Source organism: Zalophus californianus, chromosome 11, assembly GCF_009762305.2.
Source record: "Zalophus californianus isolate mZalCal1 chromosome 11, mZalCal1.pri.v2, whole genome shotgun sequence".
Classification (NCBI taxonomy): Eukaryota; Metazoa; Chordata; class Mammalia; order Carnivora; family Otariidae; genus Zalophus; species Zalophus californianus.
Genome location: NC_045605.1, coordinates 45,005,162 through 45,025,575, shown reverse-complemented (window position 1 = coordinate 45,025,575; position 20,414 = coordinate 45,005,162). Strand labels below are relative to the sequence as shown.

General features: G+C 45.4%; 1 pseudogene; it reads left to right on the top strand.

Annotated features, from left to right (window-relative positions):
- The first annotated feature begins 16,082 nt into the window (after nt 1-16,082).
- LOC113913698 lies at nt 16,083-19,159 on the top strand (annotated as a pseudogene).
- The last annotated feature ends 1,255 nt before the right edge of the window (nt 19,160-20,414 follow it).

The window sequence follows — 20,414 nt, the reverse complement described above, 5'->3', positions numbered from 1 at the left end:
GAGAATATTATTGTCTTCCCCCCAAAAAACAGTTGGCCTTTTTGTCCTTAAGCTTGTTGTGTGACTGCCTTGGGTTGATGTGTTGCTGGGTAGCCAGGCTGCCTCCCTCCCCTGACTGATTGTGATGCCTTTATGCTGGAGAACCTAGTTTGGAAAAAAGAAAAGCAATGGAAGTGGACTGAGTGGAAATGAAGGACTTTCTTAGAGATGAGAATGAACTCATATTGAGAATGCAGTGTCTACGAAAGTCTCCTAGCAAGCTGGCAGTTTCAAGAATAAAAACGGCCTGTTGGCTTGGGCAATGGGAAACCTCCACTGGCTACATCTGGGAGCCAGGTAAGCAGGAGTCCTTCACTATTCCTTCACCAAGAGAGGGCAAACTGCTGGTTTTGGATGTTTCTCCAGCCTTTCCATCAGTGGAAAGAAAACCAGAAGAGATTTAGCAGATTGGTTCTCCCACCTGATGATGTGTTTGGAAATGGGCACTGGAGCAGTGTTCCTTGAAAAAGAGCTTTTTACCCTGAATAGGTCCTGGAAAATTCTGTACATTTGTGAACTGTCTGCTCTTCAGAATGAATGCATCCATCATCCAGGGGGAAGGGAGACAAGCTGGCTACCAATCACAGCATTTCAAAGAGCAGGACAAGAACCTAGCTCTCAGAGGCAAAAGGGGAAAACTTTCCTTTTCGCTATCAGACACGTATTGCTCTCACATAGCACAGGATCCGAGTAGGCACATGCCACCAATACTGGGTGTTTGTTGTGTGATGCCAACCATATCACCTAAATGTGAACCAAGCTAACTACAAAAACAGCAAGAGGATGGAAGTGGCGTCAAGGAACAAGTGAAGTGAAAATGAAAGTTACCTGGGAGTGAGATGTCTAAGTTAATCTCCCCTTGCCCGAGAAATGAGGCAAGCTCCTCTAAACATCTGCCCGAGCCTACACACAAATTTTGAAGTCTTTCAAAGGCCCTAGCTTCCCTGATGTCAACAATGTTCTGAAGTCAAATTACAAGAGGCCCTGTGACACCAACCTGTCTCAGAGTCCAAGGACTTACTTGGATTCTCCAGTTTAAATCAGAAAATATTACTCTAGGAATACTGGCATTCAATGCTTCGAGGAAGAACTTAGTTTAAATAAAAGAGCACAGAGATGAAAATTTACACATGGAGGCAATGTTCTTTAATTGCTTCAGGAAGAACAAAAAATCCTACATTTCAAATGGGAACCGAATAAATTTGGGATGGGTATGTCTAACTTAATTTCTCCTTGCCCCAGGAATGACACCAGCTCCCTTCCATAACCTATAGCCCAACCTACATGTATTCTCTGGTGGGCACCTTTAAATGTCCTAGGTTTCATGATGTCCACACAGTTCTGAAACAACGTCACAGGGCCCTGTGGTCCAAGGTATTCCACAGTCCAAAGAGCTGTGCCAGACTCCCTAGATGAAAGCAGAAAATACGGTTCTGACTTACTTTTTCCGAATTGCTCCCTAGATCAAATCAATTTTTAAAAATAGCAAATAAAAGGAAAAGGCCACAAGGAGAGCCAAAGTGCCTCATGAAGCAGTGAATGGGATAATATTGAGAATGAAGTGGCTAGCCCCATCTCTTAACAATCATGAGATTGGATGACTTCAGCTGAGATATGGAATGAGATCACGTGAGACCTCACCCCAGATCTGGCTGAAATTTGATGCAATTTCCCGAGATTCTGCCCAAAATCATGTGAGATTTGCCCTTGGATCTCACTGGCAGACTTAAGCACTCACAAAATCTGGAGTTGTGAAACTGGGTGTTGGGCATTAAGGAGGGCAACTGATGTGGTGAGCACTGCCTGTTATACACAACTGATAATTTTTTGAACACTACATCTTAAACTAATGATGTAATATAAGTTGGCTTAGTGAATTTAAATAAAAATCAAGTGAAAAAAAGAAAAATGTTTTCATTGTGCTAACTATATGGCAGTTTCATTACCCTTCCTCAAATACTTAGGAACTCTTTTGGTATCATAAAAAAAAGCTGTGGGGCACCTGAGTGGCTCAGTTGACCAGTGTCTGCCTTCAGCTTAGGTCATGACCCCAGTGTCCTGTGATCAAGCCCCGCATCAGGCTCCCTGCTCTGTGGGAGGCCTGCTTCTCACTCTCCAAATTGCCCAGTTTGTGTTCCCTCTCTTGCTGTCTTTCTCTCTGTCAAAATAAATAAAATCTTTTTTCTTAGATCTTAAAAAATTAAAAAATATGTTATTGAAAGATGTTTTATACAAACACTTGTTTCATTGATTTACATTCTGGTGTGTTCCTTATGATTCCACACATAACTTTTTAAGAGACTTCTTGATTCATGAGAAAAGATTTTAGTTGGAAAATGGTTAGTACACAGAATTTTTTCATTCAGTTCAATATGGCCATTTCCTTATCCTTCCACATATACATTAAAAACAGATCCATTTTCATCACAGAGTATGTTAGTTAAAGGTGCTTTCTACATATATTTCTTCCATTGAGTTGAGTAGATAACACTTTTTTATTCTTCCATGCATATATTTGAAAACACTGCTACTGCATGAAAGAATATGTAGTTGAAAGACACATTCCACACAGTTTTGTATCCAGGAGATAAATGTATGCCACTCTCTTTATGCTTCCACAGTTACATTTCAAAATGATTATTACCTTGAAAGATGTTCATTGAAAGAGGCTTGCTAAAGAGTGTTGTTTCAATGAATTAAGTGAGTGGCACAGTCCCTATGTTTCCACACCCACATTTGAAAAGACTTCTATCTTCATGAAAGAAGTAGTGAGTACAAAGATGGTTTCTACACTGTGTTATTTCAATGAGTTTGGTGTATGGCACTTTCCTTAGGCTAGCACATACCACTGAAAAGCTTCTATCTTCATGAAAGGAGGGGTTATTTAAAAGATGCTTTCTATTGGCCATTTGTATGTCTTCTTTGGAGAAATGTCTGTTCATGTCCTGCCCATTTCTTGACTGGATTAGTTGTTTTCTGGGTGTTGAGTCTGATATGTTCTTTATAGATCTTGGATGTTAGCCCTTTATCTGATAAGACATTTGCAAATATCTTCTTCCATTTTGTAGATTGTCTTTTGATTTTTGTTGACTGTTTTCCTTGCTGTGCAAAAGCATTTTATCTTGATGAAGTCCCAATAGTTCATTTTTTATTTTGTTTCCCTTGCCACTGGAGATGTGTAGCAAGAAGCTGCTGTGATCGAGGTCAGAGAGGTTGCTGCCTGTGTTCTCTAGGATTATGAAAAATGTTCAACATCACTTGGCATCAGGGAATTGCTGACATACCACCTCACACTGAGATACCATCTCACACTGGTCAGAGATGCCACCTCACACAGGTCAGAATAACTAAAATGAACAAGACAAGAATCAATAGATGGTGGCGAGGATGAAAGGAAAGAAGAACCCTTCTACACTGTTCGTGGAAATGCAAACCGGTACAACCACTCTGGAAAACAGTATGGAGGACTCTCAAAAAAATTAAAAATAGAGCTAAACTATGATCCAGCTATTGCACTACTAGGTATTTATTCAGAAGATACACATATTGTGACCTTAAGGGGCACATGCACCCCAATGTTTATAGCAGCAAAGTCCACAATAGCCAATCTATGGAAAGAGCCCAGATGTCCTTCAAGAGAAGAATGGATCATGGTGATGTGATATCTAGGAAGAATGTAAGCCTGTTGATGGCAAGGATCCCAAGTGCAGGGCATGGAGGTCGACCCTTGCCCAAGCCCATGGGTGTTTAATTTTTCCTGAGGCAGACTGCTTGCTAGGAGATTTTGCTAGCCACCTCTTTCTTAACATTATCCCATTCTCATCTCTAGTGAAGAACTTTGGCCTTCCATGGATACATTTCCACCGTTTTGCTCTTTTCTCAAACTAGGTTCACCCTGGGAGCCATCCAGATCCAGTGTCTCAGAGTAATATCCTCTACTTTAAATGAAGTAATTCCAGCTGAGTCCTTCTGACTGTGGGAGAGACTGGGGCACAGTGACCCTTGTCAGGTGCTTTCAGAACTATGTTGACTCTAGGAGGCCTAAGATATTTGAAGGTGCCCAGCAGATCATGTGTGTGTAGGCTTGGCCTGGTTTTTAGAAGGACCTGGCCACATTTCTTGGGTAAAAGGGAGTGAAGTTACAGACTTAATTCACAGATGTATCTTATTCCCAATTTATCTACTTTTTAAAAGGTTTTATTTATTAAATTTTAAAGAGAGAGAGAGAGTACAAGTGGTGGGAGCTGCAGACAGAGGGAGAAGCAGGTTCCCCACTGAGCAGGGAGTATCTAGTGAGCTCAGGAAGTGCCCTTTCAAGGAATATTGCCCCAGAGCCTTCATCCAAATACTTGAGCATCAGCTGGGAGCACCAAGCTTACTAGCTGAATCACTGCAGCCTCTTATCCATTCATGGGAAGGGCAATTTTAAAAAGCCTACAACAGAGTTCCCTCTCTTTCTGAAGAAAGAATGCAGAGTTCTTGCTGACAGGGATCCCAGGGGTAGGCAGTGGAGGTTTCCCTTAACCCAAGCCCATAGTTGTTACTCCTTCCATGGAATGAGAATCGGGTTGCTAAGAGATGTCCCAGTGACTTCAATAAAGCGGTTTTGTGATTTTCATTTCTAATAAAAAAATTTGGCCCAACATATATCCATTTCCATTCTCTTGTTCTTTAGGCTCACACGGTGGGCCATCAGGTCCAGTGTCTCCGAGCAATGACCTCTGCTTTAACCCGGGAAGTCTGGAGGATCTCTTGTGACTGTGGGGAAGTGTCACCCACAGGGCCCTCTTGAAATTTGGTTTCAGAACTGTAGTGATATCAGGAAACGTAATGCATTTGAAGGTTCCAAGCAGTGAATGTGTGTGTAGGTTTGTCCAGAGGATTTTAGAGTGTGCCGACCTCATTTCTTGGGTAAGGGGAAAAATTTAGAAATCTGATTACAGATTAAACTCCCTTGATTTTAATTGTGGATTACCAGCCCTGCTCATAATATACATTCCTATACTCTTAGTGATATTCTTTTTTATATATAAAATGTTCAATATTTCATTAGTTGAGTATATCACCCAGTGCTCTTTATATCACGTTCCCTATTTAATGCCCATCACCCAGTTACCCCATCTCCCTACCCAACACCCTTTCCACAACCCTCACTTTGTTTCCCAGAGTTGACTCTCATAGGGTTTGTCTCCCTCTCTGATTTCTTTCCATTCAGTTCCCCCCACCCCTAATTTCCTCTGCACTATTTCTAGTGTTCCACATACGAGTGAAACCGTTGTCGTTCTCTGATGGACCTATGTCACTTAGCATAATCCCACCAGTTCCGTCCATGTCGCTGCAAATGGTAGGTATCCAATTCTTTCTGATGGCTGAGTAATATTCCATTGTGTATAAGAACCATTGCTTCTTTATTCCTTCATCTGTTGAAAGACATCTCGGCTCCTTCCAGTTTGGATCTTGTGGACATTGATGCTATGAACATTGGGGTGCATGTGCCCCTTCTTTTGACAAGATTTATCTTTAAGATAAATGCCTAGTAGTGCAATTCCTGGGTCATACGGTAGCTCTGTTTTTAACATCTTGAGGAAACTCCATACTGTTTTCCAGAGTGGCTGTATCAGCTTGCATTCCCAACAACAGTGTAGAAGTGTTCTCTTTTCCCTGCATCCTTGCCAACATTTATTGTTACCTGCCTTAATTTTTGCCATTCTGACTGGTGTAAGGTGGTGTCTCATTGTGGTTTTGATTTGTAGTTCCCTGATGACAAGTGATGTGCATCATGTTTTCCTGTGTCTGTTAGCCATTTGTATGTCTTCTTTGGAGAAGTGTCTGTTCATGTCTTCTGCCCTTTTCTTGACTAGGTTATTTGTATTTTGGGTGGTGAGTTAGAGAAGTTCTTTGTAAATCTTGGCTACCAGTCCTTTATGTGAAATATCATTTTACAGTATCTTCTCTGATTCCTTGGGTTGCCTTTTAGTTTTTTGATTGTTTCCTTTGCTGTGCAGAAGATTTTTTATCTTGATGAAATCCCAATAGTTCCTTTTTGTTTTTCCCTCCTCCTACCTTTAGAGATGCACTCTGCAAGATGTTGCTTTGTCCAAGGTCAAAGAGGTTGCTGCCTGTGTCCTCCTCTAGGATTTTAATGGTGTATGAGATTCCATTTACAATTGCACCAAAAGCCAGAAAGACGCCTAGGAATAAGCCTAACCCAAAATATAACAGATCTGTACTCTAGAATCTACAGAACACATGAAAGAAATTGAGGAAGACAAATGGATGGAGAAACATTTTCCACGTTCATGAATTGCAATAGTAAACATTGTTAAAATGTCTATGCTTTCCAGAGCAGTCTACATGTTCAATGCACCCCCAGTCAATACACCATCGACATTCTTCACAGAGCTGAAACAATCCTAAAATGTGTATGGAAACAAAAAACACCCAAATTGCCAGTAGTATTGTACAGAAAAAGACACATAGATCAATGGAACAGAATAGAGAGCCCAGAAATGGACCCTCAACTCTATGGTCAATGAATCTTCGACAGAGCCCTAAAGAATAGCCAATGGAATATTGTCTTATTCTCAATTCTCTTCAATAAACGTTGCTGGGAAAATTGGACAGCCACATGCTGAAGAATGAATCTGGACCATTCTCTTACACATTACACAAAGATGCACTCAAAATGGATGAAAGACCTCAATGTGAGGCAGAAAACCATCAAAATCCTAGAGGAGAACACAGGTCATAAGCTCTTCAACCTTGGCTGCATCAACTTCTTGCAAGACACGTCTCTAAAGGCAAGGGAAATGAAAGCAAAAATGAACTATTGGGACTTCATCAAGATAAAAAGCTTTTGCACAGCAAAGAAAACAGTCAACAAAACTAAAAGGCAACCTACGGAATCGGAGCAGGTATCTGCAAATGACATCAGATCTACCTGGAACTCCTCAAACTGAACACCCAAAAAATCCAGTCAAGAAAAGGGCAGAAGACATGAACAGACACTTCTCCAAATAAAACATACAAGTTGCCAACAGACACTTGAAAACATGCTCCACATCACTTGCCGTCAGATACCACCTTACACCAGTCAGAAGGGCTTAAATTAACACAAGAGCGAACAACAAACGTTAGCAAGGATGTGGAGAAAGGGAAACGCTCTTACACTGTTGGGAATGCAAGCTGGTACAGACACGCTGGAAAACAGTATGGAGGTTCCTCGAGACATTAAAAATAGAGCTCCCTTATGACCCGGCAAGTGCACTACTAGATATTTACCTTAAATTTGCAGATGTGAAAAGAACGGACACATGCACCCCAATGTTCATAGATAGCATCCACATAGCATCCACAATAGCCAAACTGTGGAAGGACCCGAGATCTCCTTTAACGGATGAATGGATAACGAAAATTTGGTTCATATATACAATGGAATATTACTCAGACCATTGGCAGCGATATGGATGGAACTGGAGGGTAATAACGCTAAATGAAATAAGTCATTCAGAGAATGACAATTATATGGGGCCCCTAATATTGGAATATAAGGAATAGTGCAGAGCACAACAGGAAAAGGGAGGGAATCCTCAATGGGAATAAACCAAAGAAGGAGAAAAACCATGACACCTAACTTCTTTAGTCCGGGAAACAAACAGGTCTGTGCAAAGGGAGGTGGGTGGGTGGGTGGGGATTGGGTAACTGGATAATAGGCTTATTAAGGAGGGAGCGTGATGAGATACATGAGCAGTGGATGTAATATGCAAGCAGAGATACTTTGAACATTTATCGAAACTAGTGGTGTACTAGGTGTTGGCTAATTTAATTTTTTTTTCCATTCAGTACGTATCACCAGGCTAACCCATCCCCCACCACCCTCCCCTCTAGAACCCTGTTTGTTTCTCAGAGTCCATAGTCTCTCATGGTTCGTCTCCCCCTCCAATTCCCCCTCCTTTACTTTTGCCCTTCCTCCTATCGTTTTTTTTTTAACATATAATGTATTATTTGTTTCAGAGGTACATGTCTGTGATTCAAAGTCTTACACAATTCACAGTACTCACCATAGCATATACCCTCCCCAATGTCTATCACCCAGCCACCCCATCCCTCCCAAACCCCACCACTCCAGCAACCCTCAGTTTGTTTCCTGAGATTAAGAATTCCTCATATCAGTGAGGTCATATGATACATGTCTTTCTCTGATTGACTTATTTCGCTCAGCATACTACCCTCCACTTCCATCCACGTCATTGCAAGTGGCAAGATTTCATTCCCTTTGATGGTTGCCTAATATTCCATTGTGTATATATGTACCACTTCTTTTTTTAAAGATTTTATTTATTTATTTATTTATTTTGTCAGAGATAGAGAGCACAAGCGGGGGAGCAGCAGGCAGAGCGGGTAGAGGGAGAAGCAGGCTCTCTGACAAGCAAGGAGCCCATGTGGGACTCGGTCCCAGGACCCTGGGATCATGACCCAAGCCGAAGGCAGACGCTTAACTGACTGAGTCACCCAGGCATCCCTATACCACATCTTCTTTATCTATTCATCTGTCGATGGACATCTTGGCTCTTTCCATAGTTTGGTTATTGTGGACATTGCTGCTATATACATTGGGGGGTGCACATACCCCTTCGGATCCCTACATTTGTATCTTTGGGGTAAATACCCAGTAGTGCCATTGCTGGGTCATATGGTAGCTCTATTTTCAACTTTTTGAGGAACCTCCATACTGTTTTCCAGAGTGGTTGCACCAGCTTGCATTCCCACCAACAGTGTAGGAGGGTTCCCCTTTCTCTGCATCCCCGCCAACATCTGTCAATTCCTGACTTGTTAATTTTAGCCATTCTGACTGGTGTGAGGTGGTATCCCATCGAGGTTTTGATTTGGATTTCCCTGATGCCGAGCAATGTTGAGCACTTTGTCATGTGTCTGTTGGCCATTTGGATGTCTTCTTTGGAAAAAAAGTCTGTTCATGTCTTCTGCCGATTTCTTGATTGGATCATTTGTTCTTTGGGTGTTGAGTTTAAGTTCTTTATAGATTTTGGACACTAGTCCTTTATCTGATATGTCATTTGCAAATATCTTCTCCCATTCTGTCGGTTGTCTTTTGGTTTTGTGGACTGTTTCTTTTGCTGTGCAAAAGCTTTTTATCTTGATGAAATCCCAATAGTTCATTTTTGCCCTTGCTTCCCTTGCCTTTGGCGATGTTTCTAGGAAGAAGTTGCTGCGGCTGAGGTCAAAGAGGTTGCTTCCTGTGTTCTCCTTTAGGATTTTGATGGACTCCTGTTTCACATTTAGGTCTTTCAACCATTTTGAGTCTATTTTTGTGTGTGGTGTCAGGAAATGGTCCAGTTTCATTCTTCTGCATGTGGCTGTCCAATTTTCCCAACACCATTGGTTGAAGAGACTGTCTTTTTTCCATTGGACATTCTTTCCTGCTTTGTCAAAGATGAGTTGACCATAGAGTTGAGGGTCCATTTCTGGGCTCTCCATTCTGTTCCATTGATCTAGGTGTCTGTTTTTGTGCCAGTACCATACTGTCTTGATGATGACAGCTTTGTAATAGAGCTTGAAGTCCGGAATTTTGATGCCACCAGCTTTGCGTTTCTTTTTCAACATTCCTTTGGCTATTCGGGGTCTTTTCTGGTTCCATACAAATTTTAGGATTATTTTCTCCATTTCTTTGAAAAATGTTGATGGTATTTTGATAGGGATGGCATTGAATGTGTAGATTGCTCTAGGTAGCATTGACATCTTCACAATATTTGTTCTTCCAGTCCATAAGCATGGACCATTTTTCCATTTCTTTGTGTCTTCCTCAGTTTCTTTCATGAGTATTTTATAGTTTTCTGAGTACAGATCCTTTGCCTCTTTGGTTAGGTTTATTCCTAGGAATCTTACGGTTTTGGGTGCAATTGTAAATGGGATTGACTCCTTAATTTCTCTTTCTTTCTTGTTGCTGGTGTATAGGAATGCCACTGATTTCTGTGCATTGATTTTATATCCTGCTACTTTACTGAATTCCTGTTTGAATTCTAGCAGTTTTGGGGTGGAGTCTTTTGGGTTTTCCACATAAAGGATCATATCATCTGCAAAGAGTGAGAGTTTGACTTCTTCTTTGCCGATTCGGATGCCTTGGATTTCTTTTTGTTGTCTGATTGCTGTGGCTAGAACTTCTAATACTATATTGAATAGCAGTGGTGAGAGTGGACATCCCTGTCATGTTCCTGACCTTAGGGGGAAAGCTCTCAGCTTTTCCCTATTGAGAATGATATTCGCTGTGGGTTTTTCAGAGATGGCTTTTATGATATTGAGGTATGTACCCTCTATCCCTATACTCTGAAGAGTTTTGATCAAGAAAGGATGCTGTACTTTGGCAATTGCTTTTTCTACATCTGCTGAGAGGATCGTATGGTTCTTGTTCTTTCTTTGACTAATGTTTTGTATCACATTGATTGATTTGTGGATGTTGTACCAACCTTGCAGCCCAGGGATAAATCCCACTTGGTCATGGTGAATAATCCTTTTAATGTACTGTTGGATCCTATTGGCTAGTATTTTGGTGAGAATTTTTGCATCCATGTTCATCAGGGATATTGGTCTGTAATTCTCCTTTTTGATGGGGTCTTTGTCTGGTTTTGGGATCAAGGTGATGCTGGCCTCATAAAATGAGCTTGGAAGCTTTCTTTCCATTTCTATTATTTGGAACAGTTTCAGAAGAATAGGTATTAATTCTTCTTTAAATGTTTGGTAGAATTCCCCTGGGAATCCATCTGGCCCTGGGCTTTTGTTTGTTGGGAGATTTTTGATGACTGCTTCAATTTCCTTAGGGGTTATAGGTCTGTTCAGGTTTTCTGTTTCTTCCTGGTTCCGTTTGGTAGTTGGTACATCTCTCGGGATGCATCCATTTCTTCCAGATTATCTAATTTGCTGGCATAGAGTTGCTCATAATATGTCCTTATAATTGTTTGTATTTCTTGGGTGTTGGTTGTGATCTCTCCTCTTTCATTCATGATTTTATTTATTTGGGTCATTTCTCTTTTCTTTTTGATAAGTCTGGCCAGGGTTTTATCAATCTTGTTAATTCTTTCAAAGGACCAGCTCCTAGTTTCGTTGATCTGTTCTACTGTTCTTCTAGTTTCTATTTCATTGATTTCTGCTCTGATCTTTATTATTTCTCTTCTCCTGCTGGATTTAGGCTTTATTTGCTGTTCTTTCTCCAGCTCCTTTAGGTGTAGGGTTAGGTTGTGTATTTGAGACCTTTCTTGTTTCTTGAGAAAAGCTTGTATTGCTATATACTTCCCTCTTAGGACTGCCTTTGCTGCATCCCAAAGATTTCGAACAGTCGTGTTTTCATTTTCATTGGTTTCCATGAATTTTTAAATTCTTCTTTAATTTCCTGGTTGACCCATTCATTCTTTAGTAGGATGCTCTTTAGCCTCCATGTATTTGAGTTCTTTCCGACTTTCCTCTTGTGATTGAGTTCTAGTTTCAAAGCATTGTGGTCTGAAAATATGCATGGAATGATCCCAATCTTTTGGTGCCGGTTGAGACCTGATTTGTGACCTAGGATGTGATCTATTCTGGAGAATGTTCCATGTGCACTAGAGAAGAATGTGTATTCTGTTGCTTTGGGATGGAATGTTCTGAATATATCTGTCAAGTCCATTAGGTCCAGTGTGTCCATTTGAAGGAGTTAAGCATATGCTTTTTTCCTAATGCTCATATACATAAATTTAAAAACATATATATCTTTCTTTCTATTAAGTTCAAATAGCCAACATATAATACAGCATTAGTTTTTGGTGCAGTGTATTCATTCTTTGTGTATAACACACAGTGCTCATCTCATCACTTTTCCTCCTTAATCCCCATCACCCAGTTACCACATCCCCTAACCCACCTTCCTTTACACAACCCTCAGTTTGTTCCTTGGAGTCAAAAGTCTCATGGTTTGTCTACCTCTCTGATTTCTTCCTAGTTTTCCTTCCCTCCCTTACAATCCTCTGTGCTATTTCTTTTAGTCTAACATGAGTGAAACTGTATGATAATTGTCTTCCTCTGCCAGAATTATTTCACCTAACTTAATACCCCAAGTACCAGTCCATGTCGATGCAAATGGTAGGTATTCATCCTTTCTGATAACTAATATTCCATTGTATATATAAACCACATCTTCTTTGTCCATTCACCCGTTAAAGGACATGAGTTCTTTAAGTTTTTCTTTAATTACATGCTCGACCCATTCATTCTTTAGCAGGATGTTTGTTAACTTCCAAGTGTTTGCATTCCTTCCAAATTTTTCCTTTTGGTTGAGTTCCAGTTTCAAATCATTGTGGTCTGAAATTATGCAAGTAATAATCTCAATCTTTTGGTGTTGGTTGAGACCTGATTTGTGACCCAGTATGTGGTCTATTCTGGAGAAAGTTCCGTGTGTTCTTCGGAAGAATGAGTATATACTGTTGTTTTAGGATGGCATGTCCTGTGTTTATCTCCTAAGTCCATCCGGTCCAACTTGTCCTTCAAAGCTCTTGTTTCTTCGTGGATCTCTTGCTTAGATGATCTGTCCATTGCTGTGACTGGAGTGTTAAAGTCTCCCACAATTAAGGTATTAGTGATATGATTCTTTATTTGGGGTATTAATTGGTTTATGTAATTGGCTGCACCTATGTTGGGGGCATAGATATTTACAATTGTTAGATTTTCTTGCTGGATAGACCTTTTTAAGTACAGTAAGGTGTCCTTCCACATCTCTTACACTAAGTCTGGCTAAGGAAAGGGGTAGGTTATCCCCCAGAGACACGGAACAGCTTTGAAAGCCTGGACGAGCCCCCAGGGAACATGCCTGTATATTCAGATGTCCATCTCCTGAGCTCATTGTCCTGAGACTTTTTGATATTTGGCTATATACCCGGTGAGATTTGGCCTGAAATCTCATGAGATTTGGGTCAATATGTCAGGAGATGCGGCCTGAGAACCTGCGAGCAATACCCCATGATTTCCTGCAATCAGCAAAGGGACGAGGTGGCTTCATTCTGTGGGTGGCGAGTTCACACAAACTATCCTGAATTGCCAAAAGCCTGAGAAAGCATCTAGGGAGGCCTCCTGTGTGTTCAGATGAGTCAGCTCCAAGGCCTGTTGTCTCTTCCTGAACATCGGCCCTCCTGTTGCTATGGCTCCTAGATAGTGTCAATGTGGGACCTGGAGGAATATGTATCCCTTTTTCAGTGCTCCACATTGGCCCCCACATCACTGAGGATGATGAACATGGAGAAGCGAGACAATTTGTATATTTTTGCTCTTGGCGTCTGGGGGGCGTTTGTAGCATGCCAGGCCAATCCAACACAGGGGTCCCATTCCAGGAATTACCCAGGGCTACCAATGATGCGGCACTTGCCTCGAGTCTAGGGGGTTTCCACCCCTGCCGAGTTCCCCAGAGATTTCCCTCCAGATCTCCTGAGACCACTGGAGTTTCTTTTTCCCAAAATATCCAGATTGTTAAGAGGTTGTGCTAGGCACTTCATTCTCAATATTATCCCATTCACTGCTTCATGAGGTACTTTGGCTCCCCTTGTGGCGTTTTCCTTTTATTTGCTATTTTTTAAAAATTGTTTTGATCTAGGGAGCAATTCAGAAAAATTAAGTCAGAACCGTATTTTCTGCTTTCATCTAGGGAGTCTGGCACAGTTCTTCGGACTGTGGAATACCTTGGACCACAGGGCCCTGTGACGTTGTTTCAGAACTGTGTGGACATCATGAAACCTAGGACATTTAAAGGTGCCCACCAGAGAATACATGTAGGTTGGGCTATAGGTTATGGAAGGGAGCTGGTGTCATTCCTGGGGCAAGGAGAAATTAAGTTAGACATACCCATCCCAAATTTATTCGGTTCCCATTTGAAATGTAGGATTTTTTGTTCTTCCTGAAGCAATTAAAGAACATTGCCTCCATGTGTAAATTTTCATCTCTGTGCTCTTTTATTTAAACTAAGTTCTTCCTCGAAGCATTGAATGCCAGTATTCCTAGAGTAATATTTTCTGATTTAAACTGGAGAATCCAAGTAAGTCCTTGGACTCTGAGACAGGTTGGTGTCACAGGGCCTCTTGTAATTTGACTTCAGAACATTGTTGACATCAGGGAAGCTAGGGCCTTTGAAAGACTTCAAAATTTGTGTGTAGGCTCGGGCAGATGTTTAGAGGAGCTTGCCTCATTTCTCGGGCAAGGGGAGATTAACTTAGACATCTCACTCCCAGGTAACTTTCATTTTCACTTCACTTGTTCCTTGACGCCACTTCCATCCTCTTGCTGTTTTTGTAGTTAGCTTGGTTCACATTTAGGTGATATGGTTGGCATCACACAACAAACACCCAGTATTGGTGGCATGTGCCTACTCGGATCCTGTGCTATGTGAGAGCAATACGTGTCTGATAGCGAAAAGGAAAGTTTTCCCCTTTTGCCTCTGAGAGCTAGGTTCTTGTCCTGCTCTTTGAAATGCTGTGATTGGTAGCCAGCTTGTCTCCCTTCCCCCTGGATGATGGATGCATTCATTCTGAAGAGCAGACAGTTCACAAATGTACAGAATTTTCCAGGACCTATTCAGGGTAAAAAGCTCTTTTTCAAGGAACACTGCTCCAGTGCCCATTTCCAAACACATCATCAGGTGGGAGAACCAATCTGCTAAATCTCTTCTGGTTTTCTTTCCACTGATGGAAAGGCTGGAGAAACATCCAAAACCAGCAGTTTGCCCTCTCTTGGTGAAGGAATAGTGAAGGACTCCTGCTTACCTGGCTCCCAGATGTAGCCAGTGGAGGTTTCCCATTGCCCAAGCCAACAGGCCGTTTTTATTCTTGAAACTGCCAGCTTGCTAGGAGACTTTCGTAGACACTGCATTCTCAATATGAGTTCATTCTCATCTCTAAGAAAGTCCTTCATTTCCACTCAGTCCACTTCCATTGCTTTTCTTTTTTCCAAACTAGGTTCTCCAGCATAAAGGCATCACAATCAGTCAGGGGAGGGAGGCAGCCTGGCTACCCAGCAACACATCAACCCAAGGCAGTCACACAACAAGCTTAAGGACAAAAAGGCCAACTGTTTTTTGGGGGGAAGACAATAATATTCTCATTTCGCATAGGACCAGAGAGGAATTCACCAATAATCCCTAGAGGCTGGCTGTGAGTAAAAGCACCTCCCAGCCTGATCTAAGTCTTGCATCAGCAAGAAAATCAGCAATAGTATAGGAATGTATATAAGCAGGGCCTGTAATCAACGCTTAAAATTGTAGTGGAATAAGCGTCTGGAGGAGGCTCGCTCGGGGCAGTCCGGGAGCGAAATCCGGAAGAAGGGGCCCCAGTGCCGCGCCGCCGCCCCCTCCTGCCACCCGTCCAGCCTGGGAGCCCGCAGTGCTGGCGACGGCTGCCGATGGAGTTCACTTGAGCTGGGAACCAGTGGGAGAGGCAGGCGCCCGCGAGCAAAGCGCGGGCGGGAGCCCAGCTAGCCCCGGGAGCTCCCCGCCGCCCGCCCGCCGCCCGCGAGCTCCGGCCAGAAGGTGCCTTTGGCCCCGCGCAGCCAGCCCGGCTCCCCGGCCGCTGCAGCGCTCTGGCGCCGCGCCCGGCGGGATCGGCCCGGAATAAAGACTCCCGGAGCGTCTGCCTCCAGCGCCTCGGCGGCGGCGGCGGAACCAGGACCAGTCGGGCCGCGGCGCTGCTGGAGAGGCGGGACCGGCAGTCTGGGAGCCCGAGGCGGCCGCCGGGGAGAGGTCGCCGCCGCCGCCGCGCGTCCTCTTCCTCCTCCCTCTCCCCCCTCCCTCCCTCCGCACATGGTCTCCTTTGTCCTGTCGCCGCCGCCGCCGCCTCGCTCTTAGCTCCGCGTGCGGCGCCCGGGGCTCGGGCCGCTCCTCTCCGCCTCGCCCGCCCGCCCGGAAACGCTGCTCGGGTCTCCTCCGTGCCCGGCCGACCCAATCGGCCGCCGCCGGCTGCTTCTCTCCTACGGATTTGGGTCCCCTGCATCCGCTTTCAGACTTTCGCGAGGAACCGAGGAGAGACATGCAGACGCAGCCCGGTTGGAGTTGGGCGTTTTCTCTTAGTGTGTTTGGCTGGTTTTTACCCTGGTCTCTGCCGATCCGCCATCGTGAGCCCTGCTAAGGAACCAAGCCATGAACTCGGGGCTCCCAGGACCGCTTAACCCTTTGCAACCAGGCATCAGATACCAGCTCTGAAAAACTCTGCAATTCTGTTATTGTAAACAAAGATCCGGAGTTAGGTGTTGGCACGCTCCCGGAACATGACAGCCAGGATGCTGGGCCGATTGTCCCCAAGATATCAGGTGTAGAGAGAAGCCAGGAGAAGAGTCTGTTGCAAAGAGCCGATCTTTGAGCCCGTGGTGCTTAAAGACCCCTGCCCTCAGGTCTCTCAGCCGCTGCCCCAGCCCCAGACGGAGCCCCAGCCGCAAGCTCCTTCTCCAGACCCCGACCTGGTGCGGCGCACAGAGGCCCCACCTCAGCCCTCAGGTCCAAGCACACAGCCACCACAGGCGCCCCCAGAGGCCCAGCTTCAGCCTGCCCCTCAGCCTGCAGTGCAGAGGCCACCAAGGCCGCCCAGGCCGCAGTCGTCCGCCCAGCTGCTCCATCAGAGCCTCCCGCCTGTGCAGGCCCACCCCTCGTCCCAGAGTCTCTCCCAGCCATTGTCAACCTACAATAGCAGTAGCTTAAGCCTCAACAGCTTAAGCAATAGCAGAAGCAGCACTCCGGCCGAAGACTCAACCCGCCCCTCGTCACATCTCTCATCACCCCTCGGCCACCCCGTTCCCCCTCGCACTGCCCAACCACAGCCCCCTACACAGCTTACGCCCATCCTCCAGCCCCCCCGCACACTCACATCACCCCAATATGTTTGCCCCTCCCATGGCTTTGCCTCCTCCACCACCTCTGACTTCAGGGAGTCTGCAGGTCCCCGGATACCCGGCCGGAAGCACTTACTCAGAGCAAGACATCTTGCGACAGGAACTGAACACACTTTTCTGGCCTCTCAGAGTGCTGACCGTGGGGCGTCCCTGGGCCCTCCACCTTAACTGCAGACCGAGTTCCACCAGCACCAGCACACGCACCAGCACACCTTCACGCCGTTCCCGCACCCCATCCCGCCCACCGCCATCATGTCCAGCGCCTCCCATGCTCTTCCATTCCTACCCTCCTGCAGTATGGGGCATTCCCCCCCCCCCCGCCATGATTCCACCCACTGGCCCTTTTGGTTCAGTACAAGGAGCATTTCAGCAGAAGACATCCAACCCTATCGATGTTGCTGCTCCACCTGGGACAATCCCACACACTCTGCTCCAAAAGGAAGGGAGGTTGACAGATCTTTTCAGACCTATGTTAAGGAAACCAGGGAAGTGGTGTGCTATGTATGTTCATATCACCTAGCAGACCTACCACCACAAACAGAAGGTCAAGAAACAGATGCAGTCAGACCCACATAAGCTGGACTTCAGATTGAAACCCGAGTTCCTGAGCCATCACCCGGGCCCCGGCCTCTTTGGAGCCATCCACCACCCCCATGACCTGGCCGGGCCTTCAACTTTGTTCTCTGCTGCTGAGCCTTTTAACCGTCCATCTACATTCACTGGCCTCGCAGCAGTTGGTGGCAATGCCTTCGGGGGACTCAGAAATCCTCAGTTACACTCAACTCAATATTCGGCCACAAGGACGGCCCCAGTGTGCAGAACTTTAGCAACCCTCACAAACGCTGGAACCGGCTACACCGAACGCCTCTGTTGTTCCCGACCCCTCCACCCTGGCTGAAGCCAGGGGAGTTGGAGCATAGCATGTCCGCTGCAGTTCATGATAGAGATAGAGATGTAGATAAACGAGACTCACCTGTTAGTAAAGATGACAAAGAAAGGGAAAGCGTTGAGAAAAGACACTCCAGCCACCCTTCACCAGCACCTATCCTCCCGGTGAGCACCCTGGGACATAACCGTAGCTCCACTGAACAGATCAGGGGTCATTTGAACACTGAGGCTCACGAGAAAGACAAATCCAAAGAGAGGGAGAGAGATTACTGAGAATCCCGCAAGGACCTGACCGCCGACGAGTACAAGGCAAAGGAGGGCCACCTGCCTGAGAAGGATGGCCATGGCCAGGAAGGGAGAGCCGTGGGCAAAGAGGCCAAGCAGCTGGCCAGGGTGCCATTGCCCTATGTGCGGACCCCAGTTGTGGAGAGCGCCAGGCCCAACAGCACTTCAAGCTGTGAGGCCGAGCTGCGCAAGAGTGAGCCAGCCTACGAGAACCCCAAGAAGAGCTCAGAGGTCAAGGTGAAGGAGGAACGCAAAGAAGACCATGACCTGCCTCCGGAGGCCCCGCAGACCCACCAGTCTTCGGAGGTGCCTCCTCCAAACTCCTAGTTCAGTGTGCACCTGGAGCCCCTGGCATTAATGCCCATGACAGTGGGAGTGATGGGCATTCACCCCAGGAACAGCATCAGCAGCCTGGACAGGACTCGCATGACAACTCCTTTCATGGGCATCAGTCCTATCCTGGGTGGAGAGTGGTTCCTGTACCCTTCTTTCCATTGAGACGCCATTCGCGAACCTTTGAGGGATCCCTACTGAGAACTTGACATTCACCAGAGAGACCTGCTGGGCAGGGACTTCCTGCTGAGGAATGACCTTCTCCACCGTCTCTCGACTCCTGGCTGTATGAAGCCTATCGCTCCTTCAGGGACAGGGAGCCTCACGACTACAACCATCACCACCACCACCACCACCACCACCCTCTATCCATGGACCCTCGGCGGGAACACAAGCACAGGGCACACCTGGACGAGCGGGAGTGCTTGCGTGTGCTCAGAGAAGACTATGAGCACATGCGGCTCCACTCGGTGCACCCCGCCTCCTTGGACGGCCACCTGGGCTCCCCAGCATGCACTACCCCTGGATCAGCCCCACAGCGGGGCACCAGAACAGACTGATCAACAAGACCCCTTTGACGGCGGTGCTGAGCACGCCCCCGCCGCTCATCTCCATGCTGGGGGGCCGCCCCATCTTGCCCCAAAGGACTACTCCTCTGTTGGCAGAGATGAGGGAGAGGCCTCCTTCCCACACTCTGGATATCGAAGCTCGGTAAGGAGAGCAGGACCCGAGAGAGGAAGGAGAAGCTCTACACCAACACGACGCAGACTTGAGAGAGAGAAAGAGAGAATGGACCACTACCACAGCCTGGGGGCCACGTGCCCCTGCATTCTCCCCTTGTAAAAACTGTATAGACTCAGTGCAGAGTTTGAAATGGTTTTGTATATGTTGAAATTTTTCAGATCTTTTAGCCAAGTCCTATGTTCTCATGTCCCTGACTCTTTTGGTTTCTCGTATAAAATGGTTTTGATTTGAACCAAAACAGTGAAGATGACAGACACACCGACGCGGTGGTAACTGGGGAGAGAGCAACAGCAGGTGCACACGAGGCAGTGTGTGGGGCTCCTTTGGAAAGAAGGGAAGGCCGGGTACATAGTTATGTAAAAAAAAACAAAAAAAAATTGCTTCATGAGCTAATGTTCATATATGCAAAGGGTAAGATGAAAGCTTTACTTTGTACAAATGTAAATAGATAAAGAGTAAGTAACATAATACATTAATACTTCTTAAAATGTGCTATTTGCCAACTTAATATGAACAAGCGCAGTCGGTTGTGGCTGTGTTCCCATATATCGTTCTAGACAGCTAAACCCTTCAACTATGCAATGAATTTTAGGGCTTCTCTTGAAAGCCCTCCTGACTCAAAGGAGCCTTTTCAAATTCATTTACAACATACTTAAGGTCATATTTTCCCTGAACAAGGGTTTACGTGATATGACTGTTTTCCTTGCTTGTTTTTTCAAACAGAGGAACTTCCTATTTTGCAAATCGGACCCCAGGCTGAAAACTGGGCTTCCAAAGTTGTCGCTTGTGGGCCATGGTGGTCGGTGGTGGGGTGGGGAGGGGAGGGGGGGAGACCAAGGGCAGGACAGCCAGTGCCAGGGGAGGATGGGAGTTGTCAGATGCCAAAATTAGGGGCTACACAGGCCACCAAGCATCTCATCACCATCATTCACGTGCTTTCACACACACCTCATGCAGGAGCCATGCTTTTTTTTAGTGTGTCCTAGTTCCTATCTGTGCACACCCTCCTCATTTAGTAATGAGAGGTGGTTACACCCAAACAAATCATGAAAGAAAGCTTCACATTTTCTCTGATGATGGATATGTTTTTCACTGTCCTCGGTAACTGGTGGATTGAAGGTGGCACATCTGCTCATGTGGCTCTCTGGGCTCCCATTGGTAAGAAAGTCTGGCAAGAGCCACAACAGGTCAATCGGGCGCTGCCATGGAGATTCCCAGAGGGTGAA